The 14,188-nt window shown below is 43.3% G+C and overlaps 1 long non-coding RNA gene across 2 annotated transcripts in view; it reads left to right on the plus strand.

Moving 5' to 3' along the window:
• Nucleotides 1-1,150: 1,150 nt before the first annotated feature.
• Nucleotides 1,151-14,188, plus strand: part of LOC137214333 (uncharacterized) — a 237,961-nt gene continuing 224,923 nt past the window's right edge. The window contains exon 1 of one of the 2 annotated variants that reach the window (XR_010938861.1): nucleotides 1,151-1,211. This is a non-coding gene — a long non-coding RNA (uncharacterized lncRNA). The remainder of the gene's footprint in view (nucleotides 1,212-14,188) is intronic. The other variant, XR_010938862.1, reaches the window with a different exon arrangement.

Below are 14,188 nucleotides of genomic sequence, written 5' to 3' on the forward strand. Positions count from 1 at the left end.
CAGAAGCTGGAAACAACATAAAAGTCCAACAATGTGTGAATGGATAAACAATTTGTGGTATATCCATATAATGGACTATTACTCAGTAATACAAAAGACTGAACTGTTGATATACTCAGCAACATGGATTAATCTCAAAATAATTAAGCCTGACTCACCCCAGCCTCCCCCAAAGCACATAGTATGTGATTCCATTTATATTCAATTCTATAAAATGCAAACTAATCTATAGTGATCAAAAGCAGATCTATGGTTTTCTGAGGAGTAAGTATAGTAGGTTGTGACTGGGAGGAGGGATTACAAATGGGCAGAAGGAAACTTTTGGGGGTGATGGGTATGTTCATTCTCTTGGTTGTGATAGTTCCAGAGGTGTATACATATATACGTAAATATCAAATTGTACAATTCAAATATGTGCAGATTTTGAGTATATCACCTCAAAAAAGCCGTTTAAAAAAGTGTGGAGAAACACAGAGGCCACGTGTGACCCAGGTATTGCCACCAAAGTTGGGTTGGTGTCCTTGGGCAAGTCACTGTAGAATCCTCAGCTGTGGAGATAATACTGCCCTCGCGGGACTTAAAAGACAGTGAAAACTCATGTATAGCATATGACATTCGGCTAGGCATTCTGTTGTTCCGCCATTTGAGGTGGAAGTGTGGTAGGCAGCCTGCAATAAACTTCAAGCTCCAGAACATTTTTGGGTATGTGACTTTAAGCAAGTTCTTTACCTTCTCTGTTTCACTGTCAGTTGCAGAGGGTATTAAAGTGACACAATACATGGAACTAGCGTAGTACCAGGTACATAGGAGGAGAGGAGGCGTCAGTAGCGTTAGGCTGGTTGCTAACTGGCTGGTTGCTGGAATCCGGCGGAGGGCCGCGGCAGGAATGTCCTGGGTTGGTGGCCGGTAATGCTGGGAGGCTCAAGACGGGTGGAACAGGAGCTGTGGCAAAAGCGACATCCAGAAACCGCGGCGAACACCTGAGAAGCGCAACAAGTAACCCAGCCTCCGACGCAACCAACAAGCCACCGACACCTCCCAACCTGCCCCGCGGCTTCGGGCGCAGGCGCAGTGAAGTGGGCGGGGGGGAGGGCGCAGTGAGGTTCGGCCCCGAGGGTAGGTAGGCGTGGCCTGAGTCATCTTCCCGCCTCCCGACCAGGGCAGCCGCAGGAGGCGCAGGTGCTGCCTTCTGAGCGACAGTCTGCCTGCGGGTGAGTGTGGCGGGGCTGTTGTGGGCGCCCGGGGTTGTTCACACCAACTGGTTTGCTGAAGGGAAGGCAGGGTGTTGCCGGTGCTGAGTGGGATAATCTTCTCCGGTTCCCTCAGCTCAGTTAGGACCGAGCCCCTGAGTCCCGCCGCGAGTGGGACAACTACGCGGGAGGTGCTCTCCGCGTCCTCTCGCCGGCTTCAGGAGCACGGTTGAAAAAGAAGTGCAGCACTTGGGTGGTTTGCTTCTTCCTGGGTAGGGAGTTTTCGGTTTAAATACAGTTGTTCCTTCCCGACCTAATACAGTATATGAGTGCGTGAGGAAACTGAGGCACAGAGAAGAAAGGTTGCCTCCCAAAGATTTCACACCTGTTAGTGGCAGAGTCAGTCAAGGTAGGAATCTCCACAGCCTGGCTTCAGAGCTTCTGCTCTTCTTGACTATTCAATATTGCCTCCAGGCTAGTTCCTTGTCAAGCTGTAGTTAGACATTTACTTCAATTGCTTAAAAAAAAAAAGAATAAAATGTCTGGATCCTGGATGCTAATTTGCTTCACTCATAGATGAAGCAAAGGTTACTCAGGGCAACCTGATGTGTTCATTCATACTTGAATTAAAAAAGACATGGATTACAGGGAGATCAGCTGGGTGCTTTGTGACCACCTAGAGGGGTGGGATAGGGACGGTGGGAGGGAGACGCAAGAGGGAGGAGATATGGGGATGTATGTATATGTACAGCTGATTCACTTTGTTATACAGCAGAAACTAACACACCATTGTAAGGCAGTTATACTCCAATAAAGATGTTAAAAAAAATCAATAGGTTTCCATTTCCAAAGAAAGGGAGAAAAAATCATATTCACAATAATATAAAAAACCATAAACTTCTCAGCAATAAACTTAATGAAAAATGTGAAAGACTCTTACATCTAAATCTATAAATGTTATTGACTGAATAGAAGACCTGAATAAATGGAACATCAAACTTTTAATGACAAAAAAAAAAGACATGGATTAGGAAATTGCTATTTTATTTGCCATCAAGCTATGAAAAACTTAGTGGTCCAAAACACTCCTCATTTCATTTTTGTCTTAAAGGAGTCAAATCTGTATGTGAGAATACCTGCAATTTTATGGTAATTTTTATCCATTCCTTAGAGTTACAGCACCTCCCCTAAAAGAGGAGAACCATCTTCACTTCTGGCCAGCCCCATGGTCCTCTCCAGGGCTGCACTGTAGCTGCTGGCCTGCTGAGTAGACTCATAAGTAGCCATGACCATCAGACATCTCCTGATGCTTGGCAGGCTGCTGAGTTTTGTTTCTCCACTGTAGTACTTGTTGAACACTTTAGGAACAAGAATAAAAACTCTCAATAGATGACAAACCAAAGCATAAACTTCCATTACAAAATAACATACTACTACTTTTCTTCTACATAGGCCAAGCATTGTAGATGGACTTTGGAGGTTCTGGTTATGTTCAGTTTCAGTGGTATATGTTTTGTATGTTGTCAGGAGTAGATACACAGTTTTATGGATGTGTTTTCTATTTCCTTCCTGCCTAGTGGTTTTATGGACATATAGTTGCTATCACATGTTGTTCCCTGCCCACCCCCAGCCCAGAACCAGATCTTCTTATGATATTTTGCTGTTCTTGTTTTCTGATCATATTTGGGAATCTCGGGTCCAGCTTGTCTTGGATTCTCTGTTCCTCACCTCCCCAGGCTCATGGCTACCTGTGACATCAGGACACCTAGCCCCAGTTGGCAGCTGTCTTTTTCACCTTCTTTTTTTTTTTTTTTTTTTTTTTTTTGCAATACGCGGGCCTCTCACTGTTGTGGCCTCTCCCGTTGCGGAGCACAGGCTCCAGACGCGCAGGCGCAGTGGCCATGGCTCACGGGCCTAGCCGCTCCGCGGCATGTGGGATCTTCCCAGACCGGGGCACGAACCTGTGTCCCCTGCATCAGCAGGCGGACTCTCAACCACTGCGCCACCAGGGAAGCCCTCACCTTCTTTTTAAGAGGAAGGGCCTCAAGCCTCGAGTTTGGCTTGGGACTCTATTCTTGCAGGGGGCATGACTTCTTTCCCCCAGTGGAATTGAGTGCCTGGCTGCCAGTGCTGGGCTCCATCCCTAGGCCCCAATAGCCCTGGGGCTGCCCTTCTGCCACCACTGTGTACCTATATCTGTACCTTGTCTACTGAGATACTTTTCTTATTCTTGAGCCCAAATGTGGCTTATTGATTTTCTCTTTTTATATTTTATCACTCATTTTAAGCTCCCAGAAGACAGGAACTGTCAGTTTTGTTCATCACTTTATCTCTAGCATTCAGAATGGAACCTGACACATAGTAGGTATCCAGTAAATATTCATTGGATAAATAAATGAATAAAATGCTTTGTTTTGAAAAAGCGTGAACTTAGCAGTCATCCAGAAGTGGAATTTGACATGTTCTCCCAGATGTGCATTCTGGACAGCAAAATAATGGTAGAATTCCAATATTAACCTCTCATTCTCTCTTTTTAAAAACAAAAAAACAAACTTCCCACTTTTATCTTTGTTTCATATCTAATAGATTTACTCTATGATTTCATAAAGATATCTGAAAAGTATAATCAGATTCTTTTCACTAACAGTATATTTCTGTAGAATGGAGAATTCTGTTTAAAACTTATAACGCTATCAGGTTTTTATTGTACCAGCTATCAATTTCTGGATAACAAACTACCCCCCCACAAGTGAGTTAAAACAACAATCATTTTGTAATTTTTTTTGCAGTTTTGTGGGCCAGGAATTCAGACAGAACGCAGTGAGGAAGATTCCTTTATATGTACTCTATGATGTCTGAGACCTCGGCTGGGAGCTAGCTGGGCATCTCTCTCTACAGATGTAGTCTCACAGCCTCTTTACACGTGTCTCTAGCATAGTGACCTTAGGATAGTTGGAATTTTTACATGGTGGCTGAGGACTCCAAGAGCCACTGTTTCAAGACACAAGAAATGGAAATGGAAGCTGCTTGTCCTTAAGGGCTGGGCCCGGAAACTGGCATGGCATCACTCCTGCAGTATTCTATTGGTCAAAGCAGTTATAGAACTTGCCCAAATTTAAGGAGAGGTAACAAACATCCCACCTTTAATGGGAGGAATGTCAATTTATGATCATCTTTTTAAAAAAAATTAATTAATTAATTAATTAATTTTTGGCTGTGTTGGTTCTTCATTGCTGTGCGCGGGCTTTCTTTTTAGTTGCGGTGAGTGGGGGGCTACTCTTTGTTGTGGTGCACAGGCCTCTCATTAGGGTGGCTTCTCTTGTTACGGAGCATGGGCTCTAGATGCACGGGCTTCAGTAGTTGTGGCACGTGGGCTCAGTAGTTGTGGCTCGAGGGCTCTAGAGTGCAGGCTCAGTAGTTGTGGCGCATGGGCTTAGTTGCTCCATGGTGTGCGGGATCTTCCCAGACCAAGGCTCAAACCCGTGTCCCCTGCATTGGCAGGTGGATTCTTTTTCTTTTTTTTTTTTTTTGAGAGGTGGGCATTTTTATTTCTGTTTTACTGATGAAGCCAAGTGAGACTAAAGCATTGAGCAACTTACCCAAAGGCACTCAGCTAAGAAACACTCAGATCCAGTCTGCCAAACACCCATGCCTCTGCTCACCGGCCCCTCCAGGTTTGCAGCTTCCATGTCTTCTTTCAGTACCACTCTTGTCCCGGCAGGTGGATTCTTAACCACTGCTCCACCACGGAAGCCCTATGACCATCTTTAATCTGCCACATTGAATATTAGAAAAGTATTTTAGGAAGAAGGCATCCCAGAGGTAATATCTTCTAATCTGCCATGCTCTGGACATTTCTTTTATAAATAGCATCCCCCCCCCAAAAACAGTTCAATTTATGTTTGAACATTTTCAATGAGGTGAAAGTAAGCCTTTGTTTTGGTGTTAGATCAGCTTCTGATGTTAACTTTGAGATAAAGGGAATACTAAAAAAAAGGACAGTTAATTTAATTACTAAGAGTCCTCATTTTTTAGCTAATCGTTTTGAAGTTTGTAATACAAAACTCCAATTAAAGCAACAGGTATATGGTGATATCCAGGGAAAGTGGGAATCTCTGAGATGCTGAAAATCTGAAACATGCAGGGTGTTAATGTGTTGGATGTGAGTCCTCTAAGTTGCATTTACAGTGGAGAAAACCTGTAAAGAGGCAACAGCTGTAATCTTAAAGAGAGGTGACACAGTCCTGACAGTCGAAGAAGGCAGCCAGTGTGGACCTTGTCACCTCTCTTTAAGATTACAGCTATTGAGGCTGAATGGGCAGGACTTTTGTGCCTGGGTTCGTGAGAGAGGAGGGGAAGGAAGAGCTGGTACCTCCAGGCTCTGCGTCCTGGTGGCTGGAAATGGAGACTCCTTTCAATGAGGCAAATAGGGAAGAGGATGAGCATTTGTTACTGGACTGAGGTGATTATGAAATCCAGGTTATCACAGGTGAAGCTGAGACATGAACACGTAGTTCACCAGATAGAAAATGAGGACTGCCAGGCCTCTAATTGGGGATCAGATGACGTTGGACATTAAATCCCTTGGATATATTCATAGACTAGACCGGGTAGCTCTTGGCTTCTTGTTCTCCCAGGGGTTTAGATATTCTTTTACAGGTAGTGTAAATCTATTGAAGAAGTTTCAGTGAGGGAGTGACATAATAAATTAAGAATTTTAGGAAGATCACTCTGTTGGCATTGTAGAGAGTTAATGAGGAAAGGCTAAGTCCAGTTGTAGGTCTACTTCATTAGTCCAGAAGTATGAACTAAGCCTGGGTCTTTAGTGATGGAAATGAGGGGACAAATTTGAGAGTTATTTACAAGATGGACTCTGAAGAGTTTGGATATAGAGTAGAAGAAGGTGGCAGGAACAGGGAGAGAGAAATCTAGGATGAGTTGGGCTTGAAGAATACTAAATAGATGGTGATGTGTAAACTAAGATAAAAAGTAGGAGGAAAAGGTTTGGAAAGAAGAATGATGAGTTTGACTCTTTAACTTAATCAGGGTATAATTTATATATAGTGAAATGCATAGATCTTAAGAGTACAGTTCAATCAAAAAAATTTTTTTTTGTCTGTACCACGTAGCTTGTGGGATCTTAGTTCCCTGACCAGGGATTGAACCCAGGCCTGCGGCAGTGAAAGCGCTGAGCCCTAACCTCTGGATCGCCAGTTTTGACAAATGTATATACCCAGGTAACTCACAGCCCTATCAAGATACAGAGCATTTCCATCACTCTCAGAGAGTACTCTTGTGCCCCTTTTCAGTCAATCCCACCTCCAGAAACAACCATTGCTGGTTTCTATCACCATAGATTAGTTTTGCCTGTGTTAGACTTTCTGTGGAAATAATGTGCTATATACTATTCTGTGTCTGGCTTTTCTTACTCAGCATAACGTTGTTGAGATTAATCTATGCTGTTATGCGTATCAATTCATTCCATTTTACTCCCGAGTAGTTTTCTACTGCTGCCTATGTTTTTCAAAGTGTTTGTACCATTTTACACTCTACCAGCAAAATTTGAGCATTCCAGGTGTTTCTTATCTTTACCAACACTTGATGTTGTCAGTCTTTTTTTTTTTTTTTTTGCGGTACCCGGGCCTCCCACTGCCACGGCCTCTCCCGCCGCGGAGCACAGGCCCCGGACACGCAGGCCCAGTGGCCATGGCCCACGGGCCCAGCCGCTCTGCGGCATGTGGGATCCTCCCGGACCGGGGCACGAACCCGCGTCCCCCGCACCGGCAGGCGGCCTCTCAACCACCGCGCCACCAGGGAAGCCCCTGGGTGGATTTTTTGATCTAGCCAGGAGTCTCAGAAGTATATTACATCTAACGCCCCACATGACTGTAAGTGCTAGGCATGCTGTGGGTTTTAAGACCATTGGACAAGTCTTGTGCCCCAGAAATTTTTCTTTCATTCATTTATTTATATCATTTTTATTACATGCCTGCTATGTTTCGGACACTGCTGTAGGTGTTGGTGATTCAGCAGTGGACAAAGTCCCTACCCTGGTGGAACACATGTTCTAGAAGATATGTTCAAAATAAGGGAGGATGAAGGAGACAGACAATACGTAAAATAATTTTGGAAGCGTTACTCAACCAAACTTGGGTCTGATCACTTGTGTGCAGTAAAGCCAATTTACTGACACTGGGTTGTGGTGAAAGAAAGTGCAACGTTTATTGTAAAGGTGCCAATACAAGGAGAATGGGTGGCTCATGCTCTAAAACCTCAAGCCGCCCAAAGGGATTCGGCAAAGCATTTTTAAAGGGCAGGTGAGGGGGGCGGGGTCCCAGGGTATGTGATCAGCTCATGCACAGTTCTCTGACTGGTTAATGGTGAGGTAACAGGGCGGTGTCACAGGGATTAACATGACCAATCCTTAGGTGCCAGTAGGTCTGGGGGCTCATGATCATCAACTAGTTAATTTCTTCCAATTGGTGGTGGTCTTAGCATCTGTAAAACAACTCAGGAAGTGTGCATCAGATTCCATTATCCAGGTACTTCAGAGAGGAGCTACAGCAGAGGATATGGGGGAGGGGTCTGTCCCGGGAAGGCTCCAGAGTCTGCTCGGTTACGGAAGCAAAAAATAGGGTGACAGAATAGTAACTGGGTGGGGTGGAATAGGGATAGTGGCTGTGGGTCTCCTTTAGGGATAGGGTGGTCAACTACTTTTGTTAAGTATTGTGAAGTGAAGAGCTCCCTGAATTCAGGGCCAAGAAGACTTGGGCTCTGCTCAGCTCTGCCAGTGTGACTTCAGGTAAGGTGTCCACTATCTTTGAACTTTAGTACCTCATTTGTAACATGAAGATATTGATAATTGCCCTACAGTGTTGTGAGAATTAAGTGAGATGATGCATATGAAAGGAAATGTTTGGTAACTATAAAGAGGTATAGAAATACAATGTTACTTTATTTCTCAATTGACTGCGTGGATTTCATGCAGAAATGATGATTGTGGACCAACCCTTTGGTGGGACTTTGAAACAGAGACCTGGGCCTTATGAGCTTCTGGACCACTGGTTTTCTCAGGAGAGCACTGGGTGTCTGCTCCTGAGGAGGTGGATGCCTGCCTGGCTGCAGGAAGACAGAGGTCAGGCTAGGGGGAGTTCCAAGGTGGGAGCAGAGTAGCCACCAGCTCTTCATTTAGTGTCTGCATCCTGCCCTGGGTCCTTGTGGGATCCATAATGGTTTTAATAAAAATCCTTTTGACCTTGTGGATCTTTTCCTTTTCTCACATCTAAACAAGTATAGCTGTTAAGAGCTCATGAACTCATACTTAATTTAGGCAAATTGAGTAGTAAGAAAAAAGTATGTACGGATGTTTGCCGTTTGGAATTTGTAAACAAAATTAAATTTGTATAAATTCATACATTCATTCATTCATTTTCTCTTTTGATTCCTAATTATTATTATTATTATTTTTTGTGGTATGCAGGCCTCTCACTGTTGTGGCCTCTCCCGTTGCTGTGCTCCGGACGCGCAGGCTCAGCGGCCATGGCTCACGGGCCCAGCCGCTCCGTGGCATGTGGGATTTTCCCGGACCGGGGCACGAACCCGCGTCCCATGCATCAGCAGGGGGACTCTCAACCACTGTGCCACCAGGGAAGCCCCCTAATTATTTTTGATGTTTGAAAAAAGACAGCAGTGTGACTGCCATTTGTGACCTAGAAAGGCAGGCAAGTGCTGCCATCTAGTTTTATATGTTTGACTATTGTCTTTGCTGACATTTGGAATGAAGTTGCTGGAGAAACTCTGAAACGTTAAACAGAGTTTTACATATAGGACCAAGCTAATTTTTCATTTGCAGCTGTTGGAGTTGATTTAACATTATTTTAACTATGTGACACATTTAATATCTTTAGTATAACCCTTTTACTAAAACTATCCTAGAACACAGGAAGGACTATTTTAGGAGGAAAGGCACTATAAGCAGGCTGAAGGTTAGAGTTGCTTTCGAAGTGCATTGCATTGGCCATGGAGGTGAGCAGTTGACTCTGAAAATTGTTAATTTTTCAGTATTTAAACATTATTTTTAGTTGTGGGCTGAGGGTAGAAAGTGAAGTTTGTGGAGTAGATTAAATTTTGATCAGGGGCAAGCTTTTATATGACATTCCAGGTCTCCATTGTGGCTTGCTAGCTCTGCTGGTGGTTTTCCCACCCCTCTGCCTCAGCTTGTATGACTTTCTTTTCTACACTGTCCTGTTCTTAGTTCCTGGATGATACCAATCTCCTTCTTCAACTAGGTTCATTCCATTTCTTTTGCCAGGAACATTTTTCCCTCTGCTCCTATTTATTTGTTAATTTTTAGAAATTAAAAATACACAGCAAAGAAGGAAACAGTCATCCACATTCCTTCCACTTAGGACTACACCACTGCTAACATCTTTGCATATTTGCTTTAAATCTTTTTTTTTTAAAGAAAAATCACCATCAGTTTGTGTGATATTGTGATTTATAAGAAATATATATTTTGTCATTCAGATGGTCAAATATGTGGTCTTTGTGGTTCCTGGCTCACAGCTCCCAAAACCCTTGGAATTTCCCAGGTGGTGAGAGCTTAAAGGTGTTGCTTATGTTATGTTAGTAAACTGACTTTTGGAAGTCACCTAAGGATGGGAACTGGTTGCTAGGAGAACCAACCAGGTGATTAGAGGGTTGGAACATTTAGGCCCACCCCCCTGACCTCCTGGGAGGGGGGAGGGGCTGGAGGTTGAATCAGTAGCTAATGGCCAATGATCTAACCAATCATGCCTACGTAATGAAACCTTCATAAAAACCCAGAAGGATGGGGTTCAGAGAGCTTCCAGGTTGGTGAAAATGTAGAGATTTGGAGAGAGTGATGCTCCTGGAGAGAGTGTGGAAGTTCTGTGCCCTTTCTCCGTATCATTTTTTTTTAATTGCTTCTTTTTCTTGTCTTTCTCCATGTCTTATCCTATACATCTCTTCCATCTGGCTCTTCCTGAGTTATAGCTTTTTATGATAGACTGGTAATCTAGTAGGTCAGATATTCCTCTAAGTTCTGTGAGCTGCTCTAGCACATTGATCCAACCCAAGGCAGGGGTCATTGGAACCTCCAATGTATAGCTAGTTGGTCAGAAGCCAGGTGATAACCTGGGCTTGTGACTGGCATTTGAAGTAGGGCAGGGAGACAAAGTCTTGTAGGACTGAGCCCTTAACCTGTGGATATGGTGCTGTCTCCAGGTAGAGAGTGTCAGAGTTTAGTTGACTTGTAGGCCACTTTGCTGGTATCCTGAGAATTGTTGCTGTGGAGGAACTCCCCCCAACCCTGTCACATGTATCACAATGGAAATTGGGACCCAGAACCCTTTTAGTTTGATAACAGTGATATTTGTTCATTCTAAAGAGTTCAACTAATGCAGAAAACTGCATGATCAAATGTAAAAAATATATATATAACCCTCCCTAAATCCCACCACCCGGAAGTAACCACCATTAACATTAAATGACCATCCTAGCAGACACAAACACACCTGTCACACATTCTCTGCTTCAGCACACATTTCTGTGTGGTCTTCTGGCTTTGACTGCTGCTGTGGGGAAGTCTGAGGCCATCCAGATTCTTCTACCTGGTACCTGAGCAAGTCCTTATGATTGAACTTCAGTAGCTTTGGTACTGAAATTGAGCTTTTTGTATCCAATTTCTTGTTGTGTGGTGTGGACAAATTATTGTTGCTTGCCATTCCAGTAAACAACAAATGTTGAGGCACTGCAGCGGCCCTGATAGTGCATCCTGAGGGGAATTCAGGATGGAGAAAAAACAGGATACTGGCCGTAGATAGTTAAGATGCATATCAAAGGAATAATGTTTTAAAAATAAATTTATTTATATATTTATGGCTGCGTTGGGTCTTCGTTGCCTTGTGTGGGCTTTCTCTAGTTGCAGCGAGCGGGGGCTACTCTTTGTTGTGGTGTGCAGGCTTCTCATTGCGGTGGCTTCTTTTGTTGTGGAGCATGGGCTCTAGGTGCGCAGTCTTCAGTAGTTGTGGCACGCGGGCTCAGTAGCTGTGGCTTGCGGGCTCTAGAGTGCAGGCTCAGTAGTTGTGGTGCACGGGCTTAGTTGCTCTGCGGCATGTGGGATCTTCCCAGACCAGGGCTCGAGCCCATGTCTCCTGCATTGGCAGGCAGATTCTTAACCACTGCGCCACCGGGGAAGTCCCCAAAGGAATAATTTTAATGAGCCCAGACTCTTGCATCTTCTCCAACACAGAAAAGCACTAAAATCATTAGCTTAAGATGTCTGTTTTTTGTGCTTAGCAGTAACCTTTTGATGTTCTTTTGATTTTTTTTTTTTTCAGTAAAAACTCTTTTACATCCTGGCTCCTCCCTTACCTCTTTGGAAAAGTTTCTTGGAGCTATCTGAGAGGCTGATTCCTGAGCTATAGTCCTCAGTAATGTTCCTGAATAAAATATAATTCTCAACTTTTAGGTTGTATGTTTTTTTCAGTTGACAGTGATATGCCCTTTTAATATCCAGACTTTTTTTTTCTAATTCAGGGAAATTATCTTGTGTTTCATCTTTGAAAATTTCTGTTCCATTTGTTGGGTTTTTCACTGCATAAACACCAGTCATCCTAATACAGGATCATCTCCACCTGACCTCCGTAGCCATGTTTCCTTCCAATTGCTTTACTTTTTTTTTTTTTTTTTTTTTTACTTTTGAATCTTTGTTCTTTGCCATTTCTGTAAGCCCATTTTCCCCATATGTCTTTACTTTGATCATCAGCTGTGGTGGAGTCTGTTTCTTGTCATTTTTTTTTTTAAATTTAATTAATTTATTTATGGCTGTGTTGGCTCTTCGTTTCTGTGCGAGGGCTTTCTCCAGTTGCGGCAAGTGGGGGCCACTTCTCATAGCGGTGCGCGGGCCTCTCACTATCGAGGCCTCTCTTGTTGCGGAGCACAGGCTCCAGATGCTCAGGCTCAGTAATTATGGCTCACGGGGCTAGTTGCTCCGTGGCATGTGGGATCTTCCCAGACCAGGGCTCGAACCCGTGTCCCCTGCATTGGTAGGCAGATTCTCAACCACTGCGCCACCAGAGAAGCCCTGTTTCTTGCCATTTCTAACATGTTGATTTGTTCTGTAATGTTTTGGTCCTCAGTTTCACTGTCTGCACTCTTCCTTTTCATACCATTTTGTTGTTTTCCATCTTGTCCTTGAGTTTTATTGAACTCATGTTCTCTTTGACTTGCTATCATGAGAAGTCGTTGTAGGGAAGTGTTCCTCTGTTCTTTGAGTTAATCGTCTTCAGGGTTAATTTTGTGTGGTAAGTTCCTGGGAGGTGTTTGCATAGTGCATTCTGTTTCCTGTGAACCTGCTCATGCTTGGGCAGCTATGCATGTGTGTAGGCCTCCCACTCTGCTCAGTGAGGTGACTCAGTGGGGTGACTTCTTGACAGTCTTTCTACAGTACCCGGGCAATTTGCTTTCCTTCAGGAGCCACAGAGTGAGGGCTGGATATTTCCCGTGCTATCCATTTTTCTGTGCCCTGAAGTGGTGGCAGATGAGGGTAGCGTGGAGGTGTGAGTTGGAGGGGTTACTCAGTTGAGGGCTTGACCTGTAAACAAGGTTAACTACATAATTTCTGGGGCCCAGTGCAAAATGAAGATGTGACACATAGGTCAATGGAACAGACTAGATAACCCAGAAATAGAACCCCACACATATACCCAACTTATTTTTGACAAAAGTGCAAAGGCAATTCACTGGAGGAAGTATAGCTTTGCAACAAACAGTGTTGGAGCAATTGGACAGACATAGGCAAAAAATAATTCTTGACCTATAACTCAAAATGTAAAGTACAAAACTATAAATTTTTTAGGAAAAAACCAAAGGAGAAAATCTTTAGGATCTAGAACGGTGCAAAAAGTTCTTATCCTTGATATCAAAAGCATGATCCATAGAAGGAAAAATTGATAAACTGGACTTTATTAGAATTAAAAACATTTGCTCTCCTAAAGCCCATGTGAAGAGGAGGAAAAGACAAATTATAGACTTGGAAAAAATATTTGCAAACTACATATCCAACAAAAAACTAGTATTTATAATATATAAAGAACCCTCTAAACTGAATGCTAAAAGAGAGATCTTTATTATTTTTTATAACTGCATGTAAATCTACAATTATTTCAAAATAAAATGTTTAAATAACATCTTCAGAGCATCCTTTTTTCTGGCCCTCCGGACTAACATTCTTGTTGAACTCTGAGCTTTTCCTTTGGAACATTTGTCAGATTTAAATCCGTGCCTCCCCCACTTTCTTCTTTTTGAAAAAATGAACACCTTATCCTCTTCCCAGGTTGCTCCTCATCCTTTGATCCTCTTGGCTGGGCCTTGAATCACCATCAGCCTCTGTACAACATCTGCTGTTTCTCCAGGCTCTCCAAGTTGGACAGCTGCCGAGAATATCTGCCCCCTTGGCCTCCTCAGGGCTGAGTTTGCCCAGTAATTAGTCTCATTACTCTGTGTTGGAATTTTAGAAAGACAGCATGATGTTGTTATTATTCAATGAATAGCAACATTTAAATTGATCCAATGCTCAGTGAAAATGACATCTCTAGGTCTGTTTATAACAACCTAGTCAGACATTTTGACTTATCACTAAAAACAATTCAAGTGCCTTCGACTTCTCAAATGACAAGTTCTTTTCAGAAAATATATTGAGGGGAATCTCTCTGACGGGTCAGACCTTGTAACAAGTGACTTATTTGACAGGAAAAGTTAGTTTTAGAATTCTGTTTGAATTCTGAGCAGTGTTTGCCTGAGAAAGAAGGGACAGTTTGGGAGGTCACAGGAGGGCAGCATTCCTGTTTGCTGTTTTGAACCAGTCTGGTTGTTGAAGAAGTCAGCAGGATTTTCTTATGCAGTCTGACTTTGCACAGCATTATTGAAGCGTGTCTGTATTCTCAAGACAACAGAGATATCCTGCTTTATGATTG

The sequence above is a fragment of the Pseudorca crassidens genome, chromosome 20 (assembly GCF_039906515.1).
Source record: "Pseudorca crassidens isolate mPseCra1 chromosome 20, mPseCra1.hap1, whole genome shotgun sequence".
Lineage (NCBI taxonomy): Eukaryota > Metazoa > Chordata > Mammalia > Artiodactyla > Delphinidae > Pseudorca > Pseudorca crassidens.